The sequence below is a fragment of the Alexandromys fortis genome, unplaced genomic scaffold (genome assembly GCF_014885135.2).
Source record: "Alexandromys fortis isolate MF-2015 unplaced genomic scaffold, M_Fortis_MF-2015_v1.1 scaffold_33, whole genome shotgun sequence".
Lineage (NCBI taxonomy): Eukaryota > Metazoa > Chordata > Mammalia > Rodentia > Cricetidae > Alexandromys > Alexandromys fortis.
In genome coordinates, this window is record NW_026067917.1 from 13,101,906 (window position 1) to 13,107,417 (window position 5,512).

The 5,512-nt window shown below is 40.1% G+C and overlaps 1 pseudogene; it reads left to right on the top strand.

The window, feature by feature from the left end:
• The first annotated feature begins 3,307 nt into the window (after positions 1–3,307).
• On the top strand, positions 3,308–4,941 carry LOC126500244 (eukaryotic initiation factor 4A-III-like; annotated as a pseudogene).
• The last annotated feature ends 571 nt before the right edge of the window (positions 4,942–5,512 follow it).

The window sequence follows — 5,512 nt, forward strand, 5'->3', positions numbered from 1 at the left end:
ATTAACTCTGACTATAAGCTTATGCCACCTACACTGATACCTATTTGTTTTATTGTATCATGAGTCTAAATTCTCTTTATACAATATACTTAGGACAATAATTATCTCTGTGATTTGATGTCAGAGAAAAAATAAAATATTTTTAAAAGCTGTTCAATTAATGAAATAACTTGATTAATACAAAGGTAAATAGTTGACCCTAAAGTAAAGGAGGCAAAAAACATGGAGGAGACAGAGATGAAAGTCTTTGGCCATCCTTCTGTTTGCTTCTCAATACCAAATAAAAAGATCCTTTTTTAACAAATGCATTTTCCAGTTGTTGTCTGAAAAAATCCCACCAGGATATTTCTGAGAAATTGAGAAATATCTAGACTGCAAATCCTCAAAAAAATAAATTCATATCTGCTTTCTTGTCTCAAACATGTGTTGCCCATTTCTGAGAACACTTTCAGAAAAGCTGCACAGTACTCAACTTTACTTACATTGACAACTGAGGACCTTATGCGATTTATTGCAAAACCTCTCTGGAAGCATATCCACTAAATCTCATTATTTTGTGCATTCTTTCTTCATGATGCATTGAGATCTCTTTAAAACTTTCTAAAATATTTGGGAATTTCTCTCTAATATCCAAAATGTTAGAAATTATAATCTTTGATTTAGTGAAGCTTCACTTATATTAGTCATGTATTTGTTACAACTGTGTGATTATTCAGACCTCCTTTATTATTTCAACCACATCTGTTTTTTTAATTGTTTGCTCCTAAATAATTGCATAGAAACTATATTAACTACAATACTGCTTGACAAATCATTAAAGCATATTATGAACTATCTCTTATATCTTAAATCAACCCCTTTCTATTATTTTGTATCTTAACACGATGCTTGTGCTTTACAGGTAAGGTTCCCAGGCATATGTCTCCTTTGGCAGCTACATGACAACTCCCTGACTCTGCCTACTCTTTCTCTATATCTCTTCCCGTCTAACTATATTCTGACCTGTTATAGAAGCTTCTTTTATTAATCAATGATAGAAAACATATTCACAGCATACAGAAGAGAATCCCACATCAGGAAATAATCTACTTTAAATCTTAGAGTTCAAAACAATCAACTCCTTCCTACCAAAAAAAAGAAAAGAAAAAAAAAGAACAAAGAGACCAAACAGTGCACATTTCAGGATCATAGAGAATATTTTACTTTTTCCATGATGCCTATCAGATACTAGGGAGTGGAACAGCTTGACTAAATCAGAAACACTCAATCTAAGCTTGGCTAAATCAGACTGTGGTACAGAAATATCAATTTATATCTTCACAACAAGAAAGCTTTGTCTGAAGCACTATTACAAAAATCATATTTAAACTAACACCATTCTCTATAATATAGCTCACTCTTTCTCTTCTTTTGCCTTGTCAGCCCTGCAATTTCTGTTTAACAAGAGCATAAGGAATTTTCCTCAGGAATGTCAGAAGTCATTCTTCCTGCTTTCGTAATTTCTAGAGCTAAACTAAACGAGGGCATATCTTAGTGTCACATTCATTATTAGTTACACATTGTTGTGAAAAGAAAGAAATGTTCCAAGAATTTCAGCTTCAACTACGGATCTAGATCTGGTCATAAAGGAGAATGTGGGATTCTTAGAAATGGAGGCGAATCTGAACTGACTCATAAAGTACTGCTGATGGACTCTGAAGGAAATGCCGTTCTGGTCTGCTTGACCAGACTAGCACTTCCCTAAGTGCCATGGCCAGTAAGGCTGATCTACTTCTGGTTATTTATTAAAGAAAGATTAAAGTTTACCCATGATGCACATAGTTATAGAAATATCAGAGCAGCAAAAGAAACAGTAAACAGCAGAAAGAAAGGTTATGAAAATGGTCATCAAATAAGCCAAATCTCACAGTCTCCAGCAGCTATATCAACCACTGCAGGGCAGGTATTGAGGTCAGGAGTAGTTGACAAACAAATATTGTACCACTCAGGTTTGTGTGTGTGTGCTTTTATTTGGTTAAATTTTTGTCAGGTTTTTTTTTTTTTGAGGGGAGGGTGTAATCTTTTTTCTCTGTTTTGTTGTGTTGGGAATTTTGTTAATGTTTCGAGAAAGAACTTAAAGTTGGGTGGGTAGGAAGGGGGAGAGGATCTGGAAGGATTTGGGGGAGGGGAGAATATGAACAAACTATATTATAAATTTAAAAATTACTTTAAATATAATAAAATATATTTTATAAAAATAAAAATTAAAGGGAAAGCCTACCACAAAGATAGATTATCCCATTTGGTGGTGAACAAATAAATAATTAGAAACAAATTTCTGTGATGGTAAGTCTGAAACTGGATGGAAAAGGGGAACGCTGAAATAACAACTGTGTCTGAACTATAACTAGGATTCATATGAAGCAGTACACTTACCATTTATCTTTCTACTTATGATAAAGTCCTCTAATATATTGTTAACATATACAGATTAACTATCCCAAATTTCCATATATGTTCATTTTCTAATGCATTTCAGTTCTACTTGTTTTTAGCTTGAATCATTAAGATAAACCAAATGAAATGATGCTGTTTTATTATTTGCTAAAATTATTATTTTTGATATTATTTATAAGCATACATGATTAAATTTCTTATACACATTTACAGTTACTTTTAATTTACTTTAAATGTTTTACTCGAGGGTAGATTAAATCTCGAAAGATCTTGGCACACGATACTTCAAAAATACATTTAAAAGCTGTTTCTGAATTATTCAGTCTGGCCTAGCAATCTCTTTGCCTGTCTCAGTCACTGCCGGGATGAGGAGAGATGTGGCAGTAAGCTATTCAGAAAGGTTAACTCCTGAGAACAAATTAAATTGACCCGACACACGTATCTCCCTTACATTAGTGTCCTACTTGATTAACCACAGCTTTCTAATTCCAAATCAATGTTGTCAGAACACAGCTGCTAATTAGGGAGACACTGGCTCAATCACAATCAGAAATCTGTTAGCTTAAAAAGTAAATGTCAAATATCAAGGATAATAAGTCACTAGGAATAACTACTTCCTTAGATGATAGGAGTATTTTGAGGACACATACTGCATACTGGGAATACAGACAAGAATAAAGAAGAGGGAAAACAAAAGGAGTCACAGAGGAAGTGTGCACATGCACATAGGCATGCACATGTGTGCACACACAGACATCATATATACATCCAGAAACACTCCATTCCCAAATTAATATGTTTTCACATACTTGTATGGGAGATTTCACCAAACTAAGTGAAAACTGCTTAAAAATAGTAAAATCCAGCTCGCGCTCCTCACCTCTCGGTGGACTCGGAATCATGGCAGCCACAGCCACGATGGCGAAATCGGGCTCAGCGCGGAAGCGGCTGCTCAAAGAGGAGGACATGACCAAAGTGGAGTTCAAGACCAGCGAGGAGGTGGACGTGACCCCCACGTTCGACACCATGGGCCTGCGGGAGGACCTGCTGCGCAGCATCTATGCTTACGGTTTTGAGAAGCCTTCAGCAATCCAGCAGCGCGCTATCAAGCAGATAATTAAGGGGAGAGATGTCATAGCACAGTCTCAGTCTGGCACCCTTCAGCGTTTCCGTCCTCCAGTGCTTGGATATCCAGGTTCGAGAAACCCAGGCTTTGATCTTGGCTCCAACAAGAGAGTTAGCGGTACAGATTCAGAAGGGTTTGCTGGCTCTGAGGGACTACATGAACGTACAGTGCCACGCCTGCATTGGGGGCACCAATGTTGGGGAGGACATCCGGCAGCTGGACTATGGGCAGCATGTTGTGGCAGGCACCCCGGGACGTGTCTTTGATATGATTCGCCGTGGACGTTTAAGGACACGGGCTATCAAGATGTTGGTTTTGGATGAGGCTGATGAAATGCTGAACAAAGGTTTCAAGGAGCAGATCTACGACGTGTACAGGCACCTGCCGCCAGCCACACAGGTGCTTCTCATCAGTGCCACATTGCCTCACGAGATCCTGGAGATGACCAACAAGTGCATGACCGACCCCATCCGCATCTTGGTGAAGCGTGATGACCTGACTCTGGAAGGCATCAAGCAGTTCTTCGTGGCGGTGGAAAGAGAGGAGTGGAAGTTTGACACTCTGTGTGACCTCTACGACACACTGACCATCACCCAGGCTGCCATCTTCTGCAACACCAAGAGGAAGGTTGACTGGCTGACAGAGAAGATGAGAGAAGCGAAATTCACTGTGTCATCCATGCATGGGGACATGCCCCAGAAGGAGCGTGAGTCCATCGTGAAGGAGTTCCGGTCAGGTGCCAGCCGAGTGCTCATTTCTACAGATGCCTGGGCTCGGGGCCTGGATGTCCCTCAGGTGTCCCTCATCATTATCTACGACCTGCCCAACACGAGAGAACTGTACATTCCCAGAATTGGGAGATCGGGGCCATTCGGCCGCAAAGGTGTGGCCATCAATTTTGTGAAGAATAATGAACATAGTGGACAATGAGGGCTACTGAGACCTCAAGAACAATGGCAATGGGTTTTTGATCCTACTGCACCTATTGGCTTTGTGGGAACCTAGGCAGCTTAGATGCTCACCTTACTAGACCTGGATGGAGGTGGGTGGTCCTTGGATTTCCCACAGGGCAGGGAACCCTGATTGCTCTTGGGGCAGACGAGGGAGGGGGACTTGATTGGGGAAGGGGGAGGGAAAGGGGAGGCAACGGTGGGGAAGAGACAGAAAACTTTAATAAATAAAAAAATGTGAAAAAAAAAAGAATGATGACATTCGCATCCTCAGGGACATAGAACAGTACTACTCCACCCAGATAGACGAGATGCCCATGAATGTGGCTGACCTGATCTGAAGCTGGTGCTCGTGTGTCAAGGGCCTGGATATGGCACCTATTATGAGCTCCTCCTTGGAAACAGGAAGCCTCTGTTTTAATGGGGTTTAAATTAACTGTCTTCTCACAGCCCCGCAGGAAGACCCTTGGGTGCTGCCATCTTTTCTAACCCACATGTAAATAGTCCAATGCTTTGAACCTTTTACATTAAACATGGAAATTTTCCCATGGAAAAAAAAATAGTAAAATCCTTACTGGATAACATGGGTTGAATAAGCGAGAGTGTCATGTTGTCAATATTTTAAGGGGCTGAGTTTTAAACCTAGCCTTCATTTTAACTGCAGCTCCATCAATCACAGAAAATAGTAGAAAAGTCATACATATTTCACATTTGAAAACTTTAGATGAAAGAAAATAGTCTTGTTTGATATATTTCAGGGAACCACAAAACAGAGGTGTACTGATGTGGGAGTGTCATATATCAATCTGTTTATTTCATTGGTTAAGCAATAAAGGAACTCCTTGGCCCTGATAGGTTAAAAGATAGGTGGGAAGAGTAAACAGGAGGAAGAGGAAGTGAGGTCAGACTCTGCGCTGCTTCCAGAGGGACCGGACAGCTTCCATGCTCTGCTCTCCCAGGCAGCAGCAACCCACGATGGACATAGGCTAGAATCTTCCCG